This window comes from Empidonax traillii, unplaced genomic scaffold (genome assembly GCF_003031625.1).
Source record: "Empidonax traillii isolate 1590-97213 ecotype Southwest subspecies unplaced genomic scaffold, ASM303162v1 scaffold453:size478658, whole genome shotgun sequence".
In the NCBI taxonomy this organism is placed as follows: domain Eukaryota; kingdom Metazoa; phylum Chordata; class Aves; order Passeriformes; family Tyrannidae; genus Empidonax; species Empidonax traillii.
The window spans coordinates 435,651-460,530 of NW_020955646.1; positions in this window are offsets into that span (position 1 = coordinate 435,651).

The window sequence follows — 24,880 nt, forward strand, 5'->3', positions numbered from 1 at the left end:
CTGCCAGCTTGCAGTGCTGGAATTAATGATAATTAAATGTAACACAAAATGTATTTCCATATTTTGTATTGCTTAAATGATTTCATCTCAGATGTAGTATGATTCTTTTTAGAGATGACTACTTCTATTTAATCTCTTTTCCAATTTTAATTTGAATTTCATATTGTTCCTGACTGTTTAATGAATATTTTGGGAGATGGCCATAGTGTTGTTAATTATACCGGAGACTGAGTATAATTAATTCTTTTGGACCCAAAGTCAGCTAGTTAATCGATTTCTGATGAAACTGAAGATTAAACACAGATAGTTCACTTCTTCCTTCATTCATTTTAATTTTTCCCTCTTTGAATTCAATCAGATTACTTTGGGAAGTCATTGCTGGCAAATCAATTTGTGGACCCATTTGGGGTATTATCCAGATGTTAATAGATGGACGATCCACTCAGGCCAGTCACCTTCCTATCCATTTTATATTTTAATTTTAAAAGAATACTGTTCAGTTCTTTACAGTAGATTTACTGGCTTTATTTTTAATTTATATTTAAATAATTCTTAACTCCCTATTGACAATAAGTTCATTAACCAAGTACGGAATAAAAAGGGGTCCTCAAAAGAGTTCTCTGAAGACCAGGCAACTTAAAAAGTAAAAGGGTTGTATTGATGTAGAAGATATTCCTCATATCTGTGAGGCATTTACTCATGTGGCAAAATTTGATTGAGGGAATGGCCTGAGAAGGCTCAAATGAAAAAAAAAAAAAAAAAAAAATCAGTATGTCCAGAAATTCCTACTTTTTTTTTCCTCCCAGTGCTATAAATAATGGTATATTTTAATTTTTGATGGTAGGAAAAACCCTAAAGGCTATAAGGAGATAATAAAAAAAGGCAAGGAAGAAATCAAAAAGAATAGCAGGAGAACTTTCTTCTAGTCAATGAAGGAAACCTTCAATATTTTTCATTTATTACTTTATTATTATAGTAACTGATAGCTCCAGTTTACTACTTTTATAGTGCAATGGCTCATGATCCAATTGTACTCTATCGCTGTATTCAATATCCTTCTGTGATACTTAAGACTTAAGACAGCTTTTAATGCTGTTTCTTTATGGGTAAGTGAGAAGAGAGCAGAAACGTAGCAGGTGATTCATTATCCGTATTTTCTGGACAACTAGGGCCAACAGTAAAATATTTAACAACAGTTACTGACATAATTTAATTCCTTTTTAGCAAGATGTGTAAACATATAATTCAATCTTCTCAGCACTTGAGGACTTTGTCAATCTGCAAAAACAAAGATTTCACCAGCTTAGAAGCTATTCAGTTTTTAAATTAATGTTCTTATTCCTACAAACATTACTTTTACATTTAAAATTAAGGAAAATATTAGTAGTTTTTCATAATATGAGGTCTTTTTAAGTTCAGCCTTATTTTTAGGAGGAATGTAAGTATTAAACAGTCATTAAAATCTAAGAGGAAATAACTTTAATATGCTTTATATTATATAACTGCATAGTGTTAGGTTAGGAATGTATTTGGTCTCAAAGTTGACATGAAGAGAAGACTAAAAGGAGTATTGAGGGATAATTTGAATTGACAATATCTCCACTTATAAAAAAATGTTTATCTTGAAGTTATGTCTTGCTCTAGGAGATCATGAAGACAACTAACAATTGTTCCAGGCTCAAAACAACTTACCCTTTAAATAGTTGTCTTAACTATCTGAATCTGGGAATGGAAGATTAAAGTGTTAGAATATAGAATACCTCTTTATAGCCTTCTTAACCCTGAGGTCTAAGTAATGAGAGAGTAAGTGATTAGCTCTTCAGATTCATGAAAGACTGCATGCTAAACCTTGATGGAAATGGAAATTTAGTCCCGTCTCTAGAAAGAAGTATGTGCTTTCATAGTGTTTGGGTGATTTGACTGGACATCCTATGGCCATTATATTTATGAAATATTAATTGAATATTAGATTAGAATTGTTTTATTATTAATAAAATGGCAAGGACATGATTTGATGTATAATTAGGGAAGCCTAGCTAAGAAACCAGATTTTATGTTTTGCATGCTTCCTTTTTAATGGCAAACACTCCTGTTCATGTTTGTATTACCTGTAAAGATATTGAGAATCAGGGAGTCAGACTTTAAGTGTTGTTAAATTCACATTTGTAGTGACATTTAAAGCTAAGCGTTCAGAGAAGTGAATTTCAATGATGCCTTGGTTTTGTAGCTATTCTCACATTACCCATCTATAAATGTACAGCTGATTATATGTATAGAGTTACTGGATGTGAGATAAACAGCAGAATACGATACTAACTACATCGTCCCCTTCTTTTCTCTCTCCACAGTTTCACCCCAAGCCAGTGTAGTTTGATCATATTATATGCATATCTGAACTATAATGGACATCTGACCATGTTATTGATTCAGAAGTACCCAATTAGTATTCACTGGAATAGTGTCTCATTCTATTTCTGTATTTGGCTTTTAGTATGCATTTACCTAGATAAATTACATGGAAATAATAGGAGGACCTGCTGAGTTGCGGGTGTTCCCTTTTTAATGAAAGAAGCAAATTCAATTAGACTACTTATCATATAATAAAAACTGATTTTCTACTTTATGTAGGAGTTATCACCAGATAATATCATGTTGCTTATTTACACCTTTTATAAGAGGAACACAAGCAATCACCATTAATTCTAGAAAATATAATTGAAGGACAGTAAATAACCTGCTGCAGTGAACTGCCACAACATGGACTGCAATAAAGCAATTGTTAAGACTTAGAGACAAAGGATAACCCCATGTCCTGGCACTCTGTCTTTCCACTGCTGCATTTCCTTGATTTATCTTTCTAAAAGTAATTATAGTTATGCTGATAATGATGATGTTGATGATAGCAGTGATAACAATAGCAGCTGGTGTGGTAGAAGTTACTGCAAGCAAAATTAGTTTCATTCATTTAAAAAAAAAATCTGATCCATCCAACTGCTAAATATTGCTAAATGGAGCTATTGGTTACAGTTTGTGCCAAAAGACTGAAAACAAAAACACTGCAAAATTCTGTGTTGAAAACGCTGAGAAGGAATACAGATTTTCCAGCTGCTTCTGTTGCCTAGAGCCACCTTCGCATTTTGGTACGTTCAAGGTCAGTGTTATGAAACAGAATATGTGCAATAAACCTTAATTTTGCTTTCTGGCTCTTTTTTTTAAGGATGCCAAATATAGTCAAAAGTCTATCTAAAAATCAAATTGTACAACTTTGTCTTTAATTAGCTCCTTTTTTCTTCCCTGCAAAGAGATCATGATTAGATAATGACTTTGTTGTCCTATTAATAAGTATTTCATAACAAAGGGACTGTTTCAAGGTTCCTATCTTAATTTTCATTTTTTTCACAGGATGTCTTTAGATATGCAAAAAAAGATTATGATCACATTTTCCCATGTAAAACTACACTTTAAGCTGTCTATGAAAGTGATCCTGTGGACAAAGAGGAGCAAAAATTGAAGAAACAACAAACTACAAAAAAATCCAAAACAAAATCTAGACATAGGAACACACTCTCAAATGAGTAAAAATGATGAACTCTGAAGTTTGTTTCCAGAGACCACATGATTTGTGTTTGTTACACACAGCTGTTTCTTAAAATTTATCAAAAGGCAAACTGGCAAAATACCAGGTTTGTTATCACTCCTAGCAGTGCTATTAATAATAATTTTGCCAACTCTAGATTTACAACTTCTTCACCTTCGTTATTGGTCCTTCAAAGCAGGAGTTCGTTCCTATACCTAGTTCTTTTTCAACATTACTATTTTTTGCCCTTAATTAGATTCTTTGTTCACTTGTTGGAAGCCTATTTTTTTTCAAATATGAGGGTATCTTATGAAAAAGCATTTTCACTGAAAGATTAAGCTAAAGAAAGAACATGATTATGTTGTATATGTTATTAAGCATAATGTTGTAAGAAAGCTCCTCATATCAAAGAGAAGTTTCAATACCTTCTCTCAGAATTACTGAAGGATTCAAACTATGGCTGTGCAGAAACCCAGAAACCTTTCTATGGACATAACCTCAGACCTCTGGTCCCAACCTCTCTGAACCAGAGAGGTTCTTGATTTCTCTTATTCTTTGGGTGGATTACTTCTGGCATTCATGTCAGCACAAAACCCAGCTACACAGGGATAGAAAATGAGTCCTACTAAATTATGAGATTATAGTTTAGAGAAAAAAGCAGTGTCCTGGAGGCAGATACCTCTCCAGGTTGGACTGCACAATGAGTCAGATAGTGATTGTAGACAAAATCACAACATTTTAATTAAAAAAAAACTATTAAAACATTTCTGTTATGAAATAAAGTTCTGAAGCCTGGGTCACAATAGTTTAAAAATACTCATGTTCAAAGCAGAAGAACTTTAGGCTAGCCCTTACTTTTCCTTTAAATGTTGTCCCATTTCGAGGGACAGCAAACTCTTTCTGTTCATGTCCTTCATAATCTGGCTGTGCTAAGTTCTGCCTGATCCAGCCATTATCTGCCAAGAAAATCCTTAAAAAACCAGATAGAATGAACTTGTATTTCGCCAAGAACCATGTTTACAAGACAGTATAGACTCATTAATGAAACACTCTTTTACAAAATGTATTCTTTTTTTCTGAATGCATTTTAAAACTAGATGTTATTTAAAAATTAAAATATTGTACAGATCAAATGTACAAGTATTGTACATTTCGTACAGAAAACTTAAAAAACTGCCTCCTATTCTAGTCTAATTCTTAAAAATGTTTAATGAGAGAAAGTAGGATGGTAATTATAAATGAATCTATTTCCATATGATATGTGAATGTTTGTATTTAATTTTTATGAGGATAAATATTGAACACCTGATGCTTCACAAAATTAATTGTCTGATGCTGGATAGATCAGCTAATATCATTATGGAAATACTTTGAGTGATATATACTTGCAACTGCCATGCATATTGCAATAAGGCAGTGCAGTGGGAACTCTTATTTGCCATGGCAACCATTAATTGGATATGCAGGAGGTGGTATTTTGCTTTGAATAAATCTGACTGGGTCAGCAATTGAATGTTTTGAATAAATGATCTATATTTTACACAATTTTTCACATTTTTTCAGGTTTTGAATTACTTTTTTCTTCTTATCTATGTGTTCCTCATAGAGGAACGAGACAAAATTGGATGGAACCCTAGGACATTTTGTTTTATGATTATTTTTGTGAATGTACATTTTGTATTTCTATGTTGGACAAATAAAAGCTGATTGTAATTACATTTGTATTCCTGCCATGTGTTCTCAAGCCTCTTTCTCCATTGTTTCTTTCTCATGTGACTATTATTCTGGATCAAATAGCTGCTTTGCATAAATCACTTCCATAAAAATGTATAGTTGGTTTTGATTTACAGAGAGTTTGACACAGGAGACAGTTCCTTTTGCATATCACACTTGGATTTTGGTTAAAATACATTGGGATGTATATATGAAAAATTAACTTCCAAAGAAATGAATCCTAAGCAAATACTTAAAGAGAAATTATTAAAATCTGAAGACAATAGACATTTCAAGACAGGAAATTGTGAAGTGCAAAGAAAAGACTCTTCTTTGAGTTATACATTCCATGGCATATTCATTAATAATTTGTTTAGAAACACTGTGACTGTTTCTATGTTAAGCCATGCTTTTAAATTACTGCTTTTCTCACAATTAAAACCAGATGAAAATCTGAAGGAGTTTATGAATGTGATTAATTTTATACAAGGGAGTAGTCATGCCTAAGTCAAGGAAGATAACTACAGTATTCAAGGTCATACTATTTTCCTTGCTTATTTATGGAGGCTTTTTATGATATTAATAAGTCAATATTCACATTACTCTGTATTATATCAGGATATATTTAGGAAAGCATCTAGATTCAATACAGGACAAAAATATCATCCTAATATTAGTCACTGAACATATTGATGCTTCAGAATTAGTCCACAAAACTTTATCCTGCAGCACAGTTCAGGACTTTGTCAGATTGCTGGGCACGTCACTGCTCACAATCCTGAAGCCAGCCCCTGAGGAGAATTTGAAACAAGATGTGTGCAAAACACTGGGTACTCTGTGTGTATCAATACATGAGCTCTCTAGGCTGGATAAGACTTATCTATAAATGCACCATTCCCACAAATAATTTGTTGAATGTGTCCCAACAAGATGCACACTTTCTTTGAAAGATGTGGTGAAAGTGATGTAGTTTGTGCGGGTTTGGGGTTTGTTTATTTGTTTACTTGTTTTCCCAAGTAAAACTAGTATGTTATTTTCTCATATATAACTATTTGATAAGTAGATAAATCTCTCAGAAGTGGTTCTTATACTGTGGCTTACTTGACAGGAGCCAGCAGGGGAGAGGGAAGATCAACATATTGTCTGCTTGAATATATTCTCCAGTTCTTCTGTGGCAACACCACCACCATATTCCAGCCAACAGACTGCTATATAAAAGGTACATTTCCTTCTTATGCAATGCAACGCTGGATCAGTATTTAGCAATAGTGCTCTGAGAATGGTCTATTGGATTGTCCATCTCAGAAGATCCAAAGTATGAAACTTAACATGTGAATTTTGTGCTGTCTTATAATCTTTCCTGAGTCATGGCCATAATATTTTCATATTCTCAGGAAGACTCCCTTTGATTGTATGACCTTTGGTTGAAAATCATTTTTCTTTTCATAAATACTAGTTTTCAGATCAAGCAAGATGCTTAAATGAGTTTAGTCTTGATATAACAGAAAACTGTTTGTGACAGTTTTGTTCTCAGCATAATGAGGACATATTAACTTTAATTGAAGTCATCACTAAGATGTATTGAGCTAAAATGCTGATGCAGAGCTACAGCGGTTAAAAAGTCATAGTGGTGACACAAAATTTCTGGTTTTAAGATAACTTGTCATGCAAGCAGTTATAACAGAATCCATTTAAAAACGCAAGTATAACCTTCTAAATTATTCAATTACATTAACCCTGAATTACCCCTTTTTGTCCATGATAACAAAAATAATATCAAGGAGTCATTTTAAAGGTGCAACCAGGTTTAATTAATCAAGGAAATTTATAGTAAATAAAAACATTCATATGACCGTTTTCAGCCAATGGATCAAATATTTATATTGTATTGTAAATCTGTCTATTCCTGAGAAATTCTGTGTGTTTGACTATTTTAATTCTTTTCCATCAAAGTTTCCTACTTCCTTTTCCTGATTATTTAAAGATTTAAATACATGGCCCTACTTGTGTTATATTGGATACCTACAAATTAACAGTTTCAAAATTAGTGTTCTCTTGGTCACCTGGCTTTAATGTAAACAATCAGATCATTAGCAATAAGAGTTCAGCATAACCGTACTCTAACACACAGCAAAGGGTGTCAGTGCTAAGGTTACACTGAAGTCCTTAACCACTATGGCATCAATTTCCATATTTATTTGACCTGAATAGTGTAATTGTTTTTAATAACACTGCAATGTGAGCCAAGATCGTACTATTATCTTAGAGAGGCCTCCCATATAAATGAAGAGTCCTCTTGATCTTTGTTCTTAAATTTTAAATATTCAGGAAGGTTACAGACATGTAATTTTTTTATTTCTCACTTCTAAATTTTACTTTTATTTAATCTCTGGGGGAAAAAAAAAAAGGAAGAAAAAAGGAATAATAAAAAGAAAGTTTTCCTTTATTTTGTTTTTTTAATGTAATATTTAAACAAAAATGTATCCAATTTATTTCCCAGCTCTTTTCCTCTCTGAGAAATGCAGCATCTCATTTGGGGGGTTATTGCTGCCATGCAGGCAGCACTCATTTCAGAGAATGTGACATTACTTGTTTAGAATTTATACATGTTTTCTTTCGTGTCAGATAACATTAAATGATCATTTGAATTTCAGTCCTTTGACATTAGTAATAGTTACAGTTCACGGCAGATGACTCCTCAGATGTCAGAAGCTTGGACCAATGGAGAGAAACCTTTTTATTTTATATGTATATAACAACTGATAATCAAGACAATTCAGAAATTCCTATTACAGTGGAAATAGTCTTTATTGATTTAATGTATGTATAAAGAGACACTCAGAAGTTTGGTTGTACACTCATTCATTTTAAAAGACAGACATTTTCATGACATGTAAGTCAGTGTCTGGTTTTCTTTACTTAGGAACCTCATTAATGGCCACCCTTAAAAGTCCTTCTTGTCTTGCTCTTTCACTGGTTCTTGGTCACATCTTCAGTACATTTTCAAAGACAGGGACCTTCACATTGAATGCCTCGTTTTTATCAGGTTAATTTGCCGCTGTGGACCTTCTCACCCGTTCTCCAGTAGGAGCTGATGCAAAGCTGGTAGTTAGACCTCTGAGAGTTACCTAACAGGTGGTAGAAGTGAAAAGATCATAAGAGAATGATGATGAATGAAATGTAGATATCTGATCAAATTTCCATCTAGTGTTTGGGAAGTAGTGTAGAGGTACTGGTCAAGTGTCCTTTTTCCCCTTTTGTTTTTCTCTTCCTTTTCTTTTTCCTTTCATTCACCTACCTGAAATGAGAATTACTTTATGATACAGATCTTGTTTGCTACAGTCTTGTTTGACTACTTTATTTCTAGGTTAATGAATCTCAATGCTTTTTTAGAAAATGTAACTGTTTAAATTCAGAAAACTTGGTTATTAGCTGTTGTAATTTATTAAGGGGATTATACTTTTGATCTTTCAGCTGCACTGATGTCTTCGTTTCCACAGAGCTTTTAAAAGCTAATTGTTTTTGACCCAGTTTCACAGAAGTGTAGATTTTTTAATCCACATCAATGAATTAAAGAACCTGTCACCTTTAAACAGAAACTAAGTTCCTTGACCCTTTTGAAATCTCTTCCTCAATAATTTAACGTGATTTTAAAAGAAAATTGCTCCTTCACAAGATACAGAATTAAAATTATCTCCATTTTTGGTATATTGCTTTTGTCATGTAATCTCCTCTTCAGACACACCTTTTCTTATTCATTAGCTTCCTCAATTTGGACATCTTAAAGATGTCTTGCAACACCCATATATTTTTCAATAGTAGTAAAAAAAAAAAAAAAATCAAAAGCAGCATGGCCAGCAGATCAAGGGAGGTGATCCTGCCCCTCTACTCTGTCCTCATGAGACCCTATCTGGAGTAATGCATCCAGCTCTGTGGGTCCCAACGCAAGGACACAGACCTATTGGAGTGAGTTCAGAGAAGGGTCAGAAAGATGACTGGGGCCTAGAACACCTGTTCTACAAAGACAGGCTGAGAGAGTTGGGGTTATTCAGCCTGGAGGAGGAAAGACTCCAGGAAACCTTACAGCAGCCTCCAAGTACCTAAAGCAGGCTTACAAGAGAGATGGAGAGGAACTTTTTACAATGGCATGTAGAGACAATAGGAAATGATTTTAAACTGAGAGTAGGTTTATATAACATATTAGGAATTAATTCTTTACTGTGAGGGTAATGAGGCACTGGAACAGGTTGCCTGAAGAAGTTGTGGATGCCCCATTCATAGAAGTGTTCAAAGTCAGGTTGAATGAGGCATTAGGAAACCTGGTCTAGTTGAAGGTGTTCCTGTTCGTGGCAGGGGATTGATATGGGGTGATTTTTAAGGTCTGTTCCCAGCCTAACTGTTCTGTAATTATATGATCATTATTGACTGATATAAATATTTTTGTTATGTCTGTTTCATGTATTTATTGTTTAATTGAATTTTCTTTTAAAAATTATTTTCAGAATTTAGAGAACTGAGCAAACCGTGTCAGCCACAGTGTGTACATGGTAATTAATTCAATTGTGGCACTGATTACTTGTAACATTTTATTAAAAACAGTTAAAAATGAGTAGTTTAACATGTGTCTTGGACTTCAGGTTGCTCAGACGTAAAATTGAAAGTGAGCAGTCATCTATCAATAACAGCAAAAGTTTTTGTAGAATACTAAAAGAAGGTAATTATTGGCTTTCTCAAAGAGTATTCATAATATCAGAATATTTAAGTATTTTAAGGTATGTCTCAAATATGGAGTTGCTCTAATTCCACATTTCTCCAAGAATCATCTTCAAATTTGTATTTGTCATGGTTTTGCCCACCATCCAGCCCCTGGGGCTGAGGATGGTTTTGTTCAGGTGGATTTCCAGAGAAAAAGCCAATCAAAAGTTCCAGTAATGCCTTTGCTAATTACATATTTAAGAAAAGGGAAGAGAAGCTTCTAGCGCAGTTAAAATTAGAAGCAGTAGCCATGTAGGAGTGGCGGCAGGCCCCAGGTGGGTGCCAGGCCCCCTCCTCCCCTGACCCTGGGCAAGGGGCAGGTGTGGCATTGGAGCCCCCCTTCTCTCCTGTAGGAGAATAGAGAAAAAAACTGTAGAGAAGGACTGGCTGCTTGGACGAGAAACGCTGCAGAAGAAATTCCAGCAGAGAGATAAGGGACGTCCAAGGTCAAAGCTAGCAGCCAGAGGACAGAGAAGTTCAAAGCGGGGGGCTGTTTCTCCCCCCTTTCGCTGTCTCCTGCCACCTGTGGAAGATTATTGGGATGAGGAGACCCCCATGCGGCTCATAAAGGAGATTGTGGATGCCGAGGAAGCTGAGACTTCATGAGAAGGCCTGAAATAAAACAGAGTCCTGCTGGAGGCTTGTAGGCCGTGGAAAGACTTACGCCGGAGCAGAACGGCTCAGGTGAGATGTTGGAATCCAAGCGAGAGATCCATGCTGCTGATGGGACATTAGTGACCCTAGAAGAACCTATGCTGAAGCAAGAATGCCTCGAGTAGGGTGTTGGGATCCGAGTGAGGGATCCATGTTAGACCCATGTTGTAGAGGTCTATCAAGGACTGTTCTCCCATGGGGAGGGACCTCATAGGAAACAGGGGTGGACTCAAAAGCCATTATCCCCTGTGACTCTGTGGTGAAGATCCATGGTAGGCAAATGTCCCCTTGCAGATCATGGAAGAGAAGACCTTCAGGGCCTGGGTAACACCCCAGCCTCTGGTCTTAGCCCAGGAGTGGGGTAGGCCCAGCCTTGCCTGAGGCAGGCACAGAAGAAAGAGAGAGAGAAAGAGTTCCAGCTGCTATGAGTCAGAGTTCTTGTCCTGAGATAACAAAAGAAGAGCTTTAGAGTGCTGCAGAGTTATTGAAAAAACCTGGAGCTCCGAGAATGGAGAAAGAGACTGCTTCTCCTCCTGGACTGATAAAAAGGGGGGAGAGGTATTTCTGTAAATACATAATGCTTTTACATAATTAGAATTGTTGTAGATGTGGTTCTTTAGTTTTTTAGCTTTCTAGTAATAAATGTTAATGTTATTCTCCCAGATCAGGTCTCTTTTGTCTGCATAAACCTTTTCTCAATTTATAGTAATTGTGTGGGGGTGAGAAAAATTGACCCAGAGCAAAACCATGACAGTGTTTGAAGATTGTATGAAAAACTTTTTTCAGAGTGTATGTTTGAATTATATTGTATCATGGTAGAGATAATCTCAAAGTACTCTGTACAACAATCTAAAATAGAATGCTCAACCAATCTTTATACTGCTAGGCCTAGAATTTATTGACAGTAGAATAAGTTTTTGAATTAACAGTTTAATTAGCACAATTAAATATTGCAATACACAAGCCGAATCATCTAGCTCAAGAAGCAAGGCTCACAAGGAGAAATGCTTACAGAACATCTTGGACAATCAGGAACTGAGAAAGTTAGGTCAGTGTTGTGCTTGTAGTTTCTTTGTTTTCAAATTACAATGGTTAAAAGTAGTTGTATAGATGTCTCCTTTGTACAAAAGAGTGCTCAGAAATGCCCATTTCTTTTTAATAACTGGGCAGTCTCAACAGTACAATGGGAAAGAAATTATAATTTATGAAATAGAGATAAACACTTGCCAAATACTACAATGCCATTGTACTGTATGTACCTTTATATTTCATTTTTTAAACAGATTTTTCAGAATAATTTTGCCTATAAGGGTCCTTGGATGTCATCTGGTTCCAATACTCTGATTGAGTCTTAGTTAATGTCAATGTTAGTCATTAAATTTGGGGGATATTTAAATATCCAACTAAATTTTTTTTGAGGCACCTGTGTCCTTGCTTTTCATCCTTTCATTGTGCACCTCAGGAAAGAATTTAGCTTGACCTTCTCTATATGCTCCCATTACATTGCTGATAGGAGCAGTGAAATGGCTTCTTTACCTTCTCCAAAGTGAATAAACCCAGCTGTCAGCCACTCCTTCTACAACCTTTGTTTCTGCTCCTAATTATCTTGGTGGCCCTCCACTGGTTTTTCTGTCTTCTGCTGAACTTGCTGCAGTTAGTCAATGTCCTCTTAGTACTAGTGAAACAAGACCTAGAAAGATTAATACAAACCAAACCAAACCTGTAAAAATTTGCTTAGTATGCATTCATGAGGCATAGAAAAATACAATTATTCTCCCTGAAATAACCTATGGTGATCTAATTTGTCAAAGAGTAAACTAACAGATGGGTAAGCACTTCACTGGCTGATATTGCTGGATGGATTCCTTTACACTTAGTTGCAAATCTCTAGGGCCAGTTTTGAATGCAACATAAACTGGAGGACACCATCAAAGTATTTAACGGAATCCAAATAAAGAATTCCTACTGTTGAAGTTTTACAGTTGTTACATTGGAATGGCTAAACTAGACAATATCTATACATGTGTAATCAGCAAAAATATTCTGCAGATAACCTCAAATATTGTGTACAGTTTTGGTCACTGCAATACAGGAAATATATAATCTGTTAGTGTCCAAAGGAGGACAACAAGATAGGTGAAGGGCCTTGAGGGGAAGCCGTATGAGCAGCGGCTGAGAGCACTTGGTTTATTCAGCCTGGAGAGAAGTAGACTGAGGGGAGACCTCATTGCAATCTACAACCTTTTCGTGAGGGGAAGTGGAGGGGCAGGTACTGAACTCTTCTCTGTGGTCACCGGTGACAAGACCAAGGGAATGGTCTGAAGTTGTGTCAGGGGAGGTTTAGGTTGGATATTAGGAAAACTTTCTTCACTCAGAGGGCGGTTGGTTGCTGGAACAGGCTTCCCAGGGAAGTGGTCACAGCACCAAGCCTGACAGTTCAAGAAACATACTCTCAGGCACATGGTGTGACTCTTGGGGATGGTCCTGTGCAAAGTTAAGAGCTGGACTTGATGATCCTTGTGGATCCCTTCCAACTCAGCATAATCTGTGATTCTGTGATTCTATGATTTGTGTACCTTTATATTGTCTCCAAATCAGTATTCTAAAAATATTTTGTCTCCAATTAATATCAAATATCCACCAAAGAATGTAAAAAGCTGAAAGGTATGTTTTCCATCTCAATTTGGTTGTACTTTTCCATTGCATATTCAGGTTTAGAGTAGACTGTGTGAGAAGCTTTAAAAGGCCTCCCAGAATATATTAGTCAAAAATTTTATTCACCTGAAGCTTTTTTGAGCTTCTTGAATCAGCAATATTAAATTACATTTTTCACAAAAAGAAGATAATTGGCTTTTTATTTTTAATACCTTTGCTTTTTTAACCCTGGCTACAGATGCTATGAAAGCAAACATTAAAGAAAGTTTTGGCTTTTGCTAATTCCTTATACAGAAAAAAAAAAAAAAAAATGATAGTTTAAGTAACTTATTTGAAATGACATTCTTAATACAGAAGTTTTCCTAATACTGGGCCATGGTGATCTTTCCTTCTTTCCTAAATTCAAACAGCTCTCATTCACCTCAACTTCAAGGCAAACACTGAAATAAGTAATCCTCCTGCATTATTCTAATGGTTTTCATAGTAGAACTGGCTTCTAGTGTGTTTTGCTGTAGCAAATGACAAACTAAACTGTCCACTTACAGACTTTTTTTAGAATCCCTGTAAAAACACTTATATTTCTGAAGAAAAAAAATGCCTTTTTATTGAAACAAACTGCATGGGATTTTTGTGTTTTCTCATTGCCTGTGTAGCAAAACATATCAAAACTTTCACATTGTCAAATAATTGCACACAAATGTATGTAATAAAAATGATTATTTATGTACCATATTGATGAGAGAATAATATTGTAAATCATAACTATCTTCCTCATATGAAAGACAAGCTTGAAGCTTGATTAAAAAAAAAATCCCTATTTAAAACACTGTAGTGATTTTTACAGGGGAAACAAAAGGAAAAATCAAATCAAATCACATCTAATGCAACCCTTAATACTGTGAGTAACGTGTCCATACTCTGTATTTATCAAATAAATAACACAAACAATACAAAAGAAAATAAATTCTGAGGGTCTCATATTAATTAAAATTCTACTTGGAAATATGAAAAAGTCCATTTGGTTGTTCTTAGCTGAAGCATCTTTGAGAGTAATATTTAGCAGGCTTCCAGATATCCATGGTCAAGAGATCTGGAGAATTAGAAATAATTACATTTAGCTGACTGGATACTATATTTAAGCAAATGGGTGTTTGCAGAATGTGTGATGATGATTTGATAGTTTTCATAGTAATTATATAGTATCACTGTGTCTCTATCATATCTTTTAGCTTCATGTTATATCATGCCCTATCCATGTACTTGCTGTGACAAGGCCAACCTCTATGCGACAAAATTTAACCCAGAGCCAAGACTGGAATAAAAGTGAGTCTTGGCTCCTTTCTCCTACAGAGTAACCTCTATGGACATTACTGGTATATCTTATACCTAGGAACAGATAGAAGCTCTCTTCACATCTGGCCCAGTTTTAACAGATTTATTCAATGTCAGAATAAAATCCAAAATTTAATTATTTATCAGATTCTTGGACATCTAGAGAGACATCATGATTATGCACACGACCCTTCACCACTACAAGCTATTTCAGGATTGAACAAAGCAAAAAGCGCTATTCCAAAGCTATTTGAAATAACACAATTTTTCCAATATTTCTGTCACTGATAACTGTTCACCAAATGCATTTGCTTACCAAATGTTTAAAGTGAGATTTTATTTTTCATCTTCTCTGGGATTTTTGTTTGCACATCTGGGGTCCTCAGCTCCTGTGGTGTCTTTAATTTTCATTCAAAGGGTCAGCAGTTCACACCTAGAGCTGGGTGCTGGCACTGCAGCTGCACACCCAGCTACCTGCACTGAATGTATTCCTCAATGTCTCCTCCTTCCCCTGGCACCAAGGTCAGGCTGACAGGCCTGTAGTTCCCTGGATCCTCCTGCCAGCCCTTCTTGTATATGGATGTCACACTGGCTAGCTTCCAGACAGCTGGATGTCAATTTTTGTGGCAGCAGTCAGATTGAGTTCTAGCTGTACTTTGTCTCTTCTAATTTTCTGTCTGCATAATCTTACAACGTCTTTGCGGTCATCCTGAAATGCCTGCCCCTTCTTCCATAGTTGATACACTGTCGTTTTAGGTCTGAGTTCCAGCCACATCTCTTTGTTCAGCCAGGCCAGTCTTCTTCCCTTCTGGCTTATTTTTAGGTGCATAGGGATTACCTGCCCCTGTAAAAAATATTTCCTCCTTAAAACACACCCAGCCTCCCTACTCTCCTTTGTTCTTCTAGACTGCCTCCCAAGGGATTTTCTCAATCAGTTTCCTAAAACAGACCAAAGTCTGCCCTGTGGAAGTCCAAGCTGCCCCTGCTGCTAACTGTTCCAAGAATCAAAACCTGTCATTACATGATCACTGTGCCCAAGGCAGCTTCCAACCATTATATCGCTCATCACCCTTCTCTGCTCACAAGCAGTAGTCCGGTGGGGAACTTTCCTTAGCTGACTCCTTCACCAGCTCTGTCAGGAAGTTACCTTCCACACACTTCAGGAATCTCCTAGACTTTTTCCTCTCTCCTATGTTGTGGGTTTTGTTACAGAAACTACTCTTTTCCTCTTTTCCTGTTATTTAGGTGAGAGAGCAAGGCACAGTTATTTGCTCTCATTTCTCTTAGAAAGTGAATTTTAAGGCTGGGCACTAAAACTTTTTGCCAGTCAGTTCTATGACTTGTTCCATTAAAAAAAAAATATTATTTATTCCTCTTGCACTTTCAAATCCCAAAAGCTTTGTGCAGGTAATTACATTCTATGTGCAGCTGAGAGCATGACAATAAGCAATCAGTCAACTCCATTACTGTGAGGGTGATACTGTGAGGGCTATGCCCAATATCATTTGCTTCTCTGTAATACAGGCGCAAAACACTCTGAGTTCCAGTGTTTTCCTGTTATTACATTTTAAATCATATAGCTAACGATAGCTTTAAGTCACTTGGAAGCACATGTACTATGAATACAAATACCAGGAGACTAATAATTTTGTTTTAAAAAAGCAAGAGTTTGATTTGCAATTGGAGAAGCAGGCAAGGAACTACCTTGCTCCTTTCATCACTAGTAGTAATAATAATGAAACTGCTACTAATAATAATTATTATGTTATGATTGCTATAATTATTCTATTTTAAAATGTTATTTTAAAATATTTATGCCTGTGGTCAGAATATTATTTTCCTCTGTTAATGCCTATCATCAAACCCAGAAGAAAGAACAAGAAAGTAGCTTTTAAAAGTTTTTCTCTTTTTTTTTTCTTTTTTTAGTATAATAATAAAGATCCTCCTAATTTTTAATGGATTTAAACAAAGAAACCCACAAAACTTACTTAGAAAATAATCTTCGACACAATGTCAGAACTTTAAAAAATTATTCTTTGTAATGACCTGAAAAGAATAGCAGTAGAAAATACAGTGTCTGAGACCTCACATTTGTGGAGTGCTGCAATTCTCTGTTGACACAAAGCTCGTATAAAAGTACTTTTGTGTAACTTTATATACTTTTATTTTATATAAGACTGTGGGATTTTTTCCCCAAAAAAGGGGAATACTGAAATGGCAAAAAAACCCCAGAATTGTTCCTGCTATTTTTCTCAGAAAAGGAATGAGCTTGCTGTCCTTGTGTTTTCAAAATTAGAGATAAAAGACACTCTAAATGGAACATGTATGAAACTTTACACATATTCATGCTGTATTATTCTGATAGTCCTTTCTTTGTTATGTTAAGGACAATATCTCACTCATGGACTGGTTTGATGTACATATATACATCTAATAATAAGTAAAGTCAGTCAGGAACTCTTTTAACTTACTGCAAAACATTTTGCTTAGCAGGATCAAGATTAACTTAAAAATATTCTGCTCAAATATTCATGAGATATCTGCAACTTCAAGGAAAAAAAAAGAAAAGAAACGTAACTTAAAAAACAGTCTTCAAAGCTAAATTTGGAATAGAAATTTAAAGTGCAGTCTCCATTATGCCCTGACCATAATGTCATTTTTTTTTCTATTTATATCCTAATCTTGCAGTCTGATAAACAACTCAGTAGTCAGTTTTCTTCTATTCTCTTGAATATCAGAATTGCAAAACTAAGTTATCTCCCTTGTAATGATTATCTAGTCCAGCGTATAGTTTAATAATTTGGTACAACCTGTAAAAGTTCCAGCATTGAAAGCTGGGTGCTCATAAAACATGATTGCTGGTTACTCACTTGGTCTGTCATAAATAAAAGTTCAATTTCTATTGCATTAGGATTTTTTTAAAAGAGCTCTCTAAATTTATAATACATTATCTTATCAGAAGAATATGGCTTTGTACTGGGAGAAACACTTCTTTAACACATTTTTCACTGGAAAAAACAAAAACCAAAACCCAAAATATTCTTTTTTCTCCTCTACATGTGTATGCATAGTCTGGATTCTGAATGCACATTTTGATCAAGATATTATCTTCCTTTCTATCCCTAGAGCAATACATATTTTAGTTCCTTGGTCAAAATTCATACTGTGCTGTTATATCCCTTTTCCTTTATACATATATATGTGCATGTACTTCAGAGGGGGGTTCTTCAGTGCATGATACCTCTGCATCTTCCACGTCTCATAAAACCTGGTGAAAAGGAAAATTTTCTGAAAGTCACATCCTATAGAAATATTACTCTAGCTGAATAACAACATCGATATGATTACAGCTGTTTATAGGGAAGAAAATATTGCTCCTGTTTGCAAGATCAAAAATGTTTTTCATCACTTGAAAATACTACTCCTATGGAGAGATGCTATCTTAAATATGCATTGTCTGTTTTTAAGAAAAATACAGCCACCTTAAGGAATAGGAAGGAATTAGTGCCTAACCTTTATTGAAGTGATCATAAATTTGCGTCCTGAACACAGAAACCTAGATGCTCCTCTATGTTGACAACGACACAGAAACAAACATTAAGAGACAAAAGGAAAAAAATCTTCTGCTACCAGTTTCTCTCTCCTCACTTTTAAGAAAGAAAATTGCTTAACAAAATGGTTATTCTAGTGATATTTATACTATACACTAAATGTCAAAGGACACAAAAGGATATAAGGTTAAATGCCTCCGTAGGTACCCACCTGCAAACGTCGGGTTCTTGAGGCTTGTTTAGTACTCAGAACTGTTGAAGCTCATCTTTTGCTTTCTGTTAGTTTCTATCTGGAAGAATTTGAGGAGCAAATGTCTTAAGGAAATCTCCAGTTCTGTGTAATCACTGTGTGATCAGTGATATAGTGCTGCATATATACAATATTTATCTAAAAAATTTTACTTCTTTTATCAACTGAAGCAGAAATAATTATACATGCCTCATTTTAAACCATGACCCAGTATCCACTGGACTGGTTGTACATAAATAAAAGGCAATTACTATTAGATATAATTGTTGTTCGGATAAATATCCTGAGTATTTCAATCAGCTCCTAATTTTTTAATTTCAGGAAAAAAAAAAAGTTCAATATTTTATTTAATTAAAACTGGACTGAAACTAAAACTGAGAAAAATTTAATCAAGGTCTGAACTGTCCCTACCACCACTTTATTCATATGAAATAATTTTTTTAAAAAAACACCAGGAGCATCAGAGAGAAAGGAAAGTGTATTTCATATGAGAAGTAAGAATGCCCCAGATGCTGTAATCAAGCAAATATGAGTCATGGTAAGTCCAGTCAGAACAATATAAGAATCAAGGAGAAAGGTAAAGGCCAAGGTAGAAAGAAACTGAATCATTGCAATCCCACTAAAATTTTTCTACTACTCAATAAAAATCTGTCAGTAAGAGAGATCACAGATGTAGCACCACAGAGAAAATTCTAATGTTCCCTTGTGTACAAGCCCGGCCAGATTAGCTGTGAGTACACATTGTTAAACTAGCAATTTGTGCAGTTAGGACATTCTGCCATGGCTATCTTTTGTGACATTACAAAGTTTGATTAGAGAGATTCATCGTCACACTCTTCTGGTACAAGCTACACTTTTCTTAACCCATCTTGACTTCTTTTCTTTCGTTCTTCTGTATTTTAAATTTAGATCTCAAATTTATACTGATGATTGTAGGAAAAAGTAAAAGAAAATAATGTAGATGTGACAATTATACCTGTCCAAAATGCTGTTGTGTATAACAACAGTCTTCGTTATAAGCCTGTCTTTCCCAACCCTCACAAATCAGTTTGCTGATGACATGTTTGGCTCAAAATGTCTCAGTGGAACTGGAAAGAGTTTTTATGTTTTCTAAGCATAGTCTCCTTTTGTGATCTGTCTTTTCATTGATTCCCAATTGTTCAGTTTTTTTCTTCTCTTTTTTATCTCTTAAATCAGTTTTACCTGGTTCACTTGCCCGTCAGTAATCATCACTGTTTGACCACTACACTTTGCTCTTACAGACTGTAACTTCCTGTTATTATCCTATGTCAGCACTTTTCCCTACCACATTTCACTCTGGAGTACAAAAATCAATATAATGCAAAATAACTAGTTGTTATTACTATAAATAAAAACTACACCAAAACAAAAAAAAAAAAATTTGGGCAATGCTACATACTACCAGGTAACTCATATCATAGATGAACAACCTTGAAATAAGTTCAGGCCAAAACAAGCCCAGACAAGTCCCAAGATCTTTCACTGTCAGGTCAGACTCTGTCCTTTTTATTACAATAGTATCAGTATCAAAACTGTCAGGAGCCTGAAACCACCCTAGAGAAGCTAAATAAGTACCTGGGTCATTTTCCTACACACTGTTCATTGCTGAGGTGGTTTTAATCTGGCTAAAATTTGGGAAAGATTACATGGGTTGCAGCCACAACATTAACCGTAGTTTTAAATATCTATTTTAAGGGCTTGATTCAGAGACCAGGAGAGGCTGGTTTATGAAGAAATTGAAAGGATTACTGTATGAAATGGAAGTTGTGTTGGAGAGTTAAATTTAGGAATGTAATACTTCCAAGGTGTACATAGTTTTTCCTTGGTTGAGGGCTGAGGAAATGTGGTACAAGTATATCTGTGAAAATTGTAGTGTTTTAAGGAGAAAGACTAGGACTGTGACATAAAATACTGAGGAAGATCATAAGGAAAGACTGTTCCTGATCTATTTGATTTTTTAAATAAAGGTCTGAATGTTCTATTTGGATTAATATTTTACTAACACAAAAAAGATTTAGTATTTATTGATGTTAGATGGAGCTTTCCTAGAGATATATGAAAAGTTACACTCTGATAGAGATACCGTTATAGGAATAGTTTTTCTTTTAAAATAAAACCTTTTTTAGTTGCTATATTTTATTTACTTATTTATTATTTTGTTACTAGCTTCTATACAATAATTTTAGCACAATGCTCTTTATGTTAGAAAATTTAACCTTCATGTTTTATAATCTCAAAATTTTCAGTTAAAATACTTATTTCCAGTGCCTGGGACTTCAAATATCATTTTTCATGTAGAAATATTTCTAGTTTTCACAATTGCAAAGAAGGTCACAGGAATATAACTTTACTCCAAGACTGAAAGCAGAAAATATTAATTATAAAGAATCTTTTAAAATTGTTTTGGTTATTTTCAAGATAGCTGAGAGCACTGAAAGCGAAACATCAGTTCTTGCTTCCTAGTTCTCATGACTACCGTTAGTATTTGGTTTTGGTGGACTTTTGCAACAGTAAATTTAGTTGATTAAATTTCTGAGCCAAATAAATTTCTTTGCATGCGTTCATATAGGTATCAGTAAGTGTCTTATTCACCTCTAAAGTCAACGTGTTTGCATTGATTGTTTAAGTTTATCTATCAGTTAACTCTGTTTGCCACATTTTTTAACTCTTTAAAATTATATTGTTGAAAAACAAGTGGCCTTGGACTGTGATTTTATTCTTCTTTATGGTTTTTTTTTTTTTCTGTAAAAGAATGGGTAAAAATGAACATAGCTCAAAAGACTCATCCCTGGAGAACAAGAAATTGCATTTCTTTGCAAAGGAGATAAAACTCCACAGTTGTTTAAGATAGCAAATTTGAGAAAAAAAAGGGTTTTTTAAGAGCTGTATCACGAAGATAAGGTGCAATGATGCATTCAACTTTTATGTTAAGAACTAATGTGATCAATAACATTGCTTGTATAAAATATCACTCCTACAACCTATGAGAAAGCTATGTAAAAGTGACTATACAATCAATCCTTAAAATTATGCATGTACATAACCTAGCAAAGGCAAGTATATTACACACTGTTAAATCTCCAAATGTCTTAATTTTTCCTAAGTGAAATTGCAAAAACAGCTCGACTCTTTTACAACCTAAATTAATCCAAGAGAAAACCAAACTAACTAACTAACTAAAAAGCAAGCAAACAAATGAGAAACTCCCCGAAAACAGCTACAAGAAAGAAAAAAAAAACAAACATAACAACACAACTAAGAAGCACACTGCAGCAGCAAAGGCATAGGGAAATTATCACGATCTTGGCCAAGTACATTTAATACATACTTAGATGAAAAATTAAAAATGCCTTATATCTTAATGGGAGACAGTGCTTGGATGGATCAAACATGCATTAGAGCAATACAGTCACCAGTGGCTGTCAGTTCAGTAAAATGACTCAGCTGCAGGATGCCTTCTGTGCATCATAAAGCTTCCTCAAAGTGACAAACGTTCTGCCACTTGCTGCAGATGCATGGCTATTGTGCACAGCAAGGACTGAATATATCATTACAACCCTGTGTATTCCTAATTTGTATTGTCACGTGAGAGCTAAAGCCTGGAATGAGGCCCTGAAGGCACAAGAACTAATGAACTCTGCCTGGCTTTGGAAGAGTAATCCATCACCAACATACGGTGGCCCTTTTCTTTAGACTGTTTTCATGAAAATTTTCTACTCTCTCATGCCAAGTGACATTTTCTTAACTGTGTAAGACAGAATGTTCTCCTAAGATTAACCTCCCCATAGCAAAATACATTACAGTTAGAATATTCTAAGTTCATTTGAAGTATTTCTCATTAAGACATGGGAGGAGAGGAAGAAAAAAATAGTAACAAAAAGAAATTTATTAGTCCTGTTTAGCTATGGACTTAAAAAGTAAATATAAAACAAGTGAATAGTGTTATAATAGTTAACACTTATCTCAAAATAGATAGACATATGCACGGATTTGAGTAGCAGGCCAGTTTCATTAACATTATTACTAATGTTAATACCAACATCACTTGACTGATATTATGATAATCCATTAAACTTTATCTATACTTTTCCCCTCAAATTGATCATATATGGCACAAAAAGCTTTATTATTACCAGCTTTCTGCATAAGAACCTTTGTCACAATACAGCAAAATCTGAACATCTTGAGAATCTAGTAAGGTTTTTCAAGAAAAATTAGCTGCCCAGACTTTGTTTTTTATCTAATGCAGGTAAATATCTTCATATTTTTAGTAGGAGTTGAATAACAGGTTTGCTTGTTTAGTTTTGTGGGTTTTGGTTTTTTTGTTTGTTTTTGTTTTGAAATTTTATGTTTGTTTTTTAATGTTTGTGGGGTTTTTTCAGAATAATATTTGATTTTCTTTAACTATAATTATGATAATCCTAATAAGACCAACTTTATGGATATACCATGAGGAAGATTCCAAGTTATCTACTTTCATTACACATTGCCTGATGCATACTTCCCCGTCCTTTACCATATAAGATAGTTATCAAGGCCCTACAGCTCACAGAGTTTATTAGCAAACTACACAGTTGGTATGGAAATTGGTGTGTGTTTTGTCCCACATCATCGTCATCATCATCATCATCATCATCATCATCATCATCATCATCATCATCATTATCATCATCATCATCATCATCATCAATCATCAATAAAGAGAGAAGAAAGAAAAAAAGCGGAGATGAAAGAAAAAGGATCATCAATCCTGGGTCTAGCATCAATCCAGCTGACAGGGTGTCCACAGTCCTGGGGTTGGCCCACGCAGGCTCTGAGGTAGTATCCTCTGCACTTGTGTTGGGTGTTGTGCCGTCATCATGGGCCTGAACAGGAAAACTGATTTCAGAAAAGTGTCATACCTTTGTACAGCCTCCCTTTCAAAGCACTTCATGTCCTAATTTGCCCACTTGAACAGTCATTGCTGTTTAAGGCAAAGAACGCTTTAACTCCTTACTGCCCAGGCTTCTACAGGGTGGGTAAAAAGATATAAACTTAGTAGAATTATATTTGTAGGAAACTAGTTAGTACACATACAAGAAATAAAATTATTTGTCTAAGGTAATAAATTAACTGAGTAAATGTTTTTTTCTAAACTTTTCCGGAATCACCATGTGAAAAGTCAGAAAAATGAGAATTTCACTTTAATCTGTGTTGGTGAAGACAAATTGGTAAACTCATTATGGCCTGTTAGCTTAAAATTTATGTTAAGACGAAGATTAAAATAATAATAATCTACATCAAGAATACTTATTAAATTCAGAGAATTACTTATTTCAAGGACTTTCTTTGGCCTAGACTAAGGTCAGACTAGACCATAACTGTGCTCTCTTCAGCCTTAAACTTACAGAATAGTACCAAAGAAAGTTTATTCAAATTTTGCGATTGAACGTTGTGCTAGATAATCTCATCTAAGCTCTCTTTCCCATAAAATGGGACCAGATGATTTACTGAGTTCCCTTACAAACTTGGCTATTTTGTGTTTCTATGATTCTATTTATTTAGTACATCTAGTCTAAGATGGAATGCTAAAACATGTCGTCAGGACAAATAGTCTTTAAAATCTGAGTTTGCTTTAAGGAGTCAAGTCTAAGTGTCACCTAGTACCCATCTTGAGACAAGACAACCTCTTTTCTTGATAGGAATAGCCTATTTAAACAGAGAAAGGGGCAGATAATGGTATTCATCTCTAGTTATAGTTCAGCAGAAATATTTAGACAAAAAAATCTCACCCAGGAATGAAACCCACTGAAGCAAAGTCCTAGGACTGTTGAATTACAGCTGCTACTGCTTTATGGTGTTTACGTGACCTTTAGAATTGCAGAAGTTTGTGTTTTTTAACCTGAGGACCAGTGGCTCAGTAGCCAAAAATTTACCCCAACTACATTAATAATCTTCCACATGCACATGACCTTCAAAATCCAGGCTGAATGCACACTTACAATGCTGTTCTGGAATCTAGTTTACACAATGTACAGATTTCCATAGAACTTTATTCCAATCAACTGAAAAAAAAAACCTAAACAATTTTGTTTATACTGCTATCACTTATAAATTTAGGTATTTTTAATTAATCACTGTGGTTTTCTTCTCTTCTCTGACTATTTTGACTCTCTAAACTTGATATCAACCTGTAAGGTAACTTAAGCATTGCCTCTCCTGAACACACTGTTTTATTAGATTTGTACAAGTTTTTTTCATGACATACTTCTAGAGTCTTATAATTTTCTCCAAATATATTTGTACATTTACAGACCAGTTCCCCACAATTACTTATTCATTTCAATCATGTCTAAGCAGGATAAATAAGCTAGGTGGTGTTCTCAGTTCTGC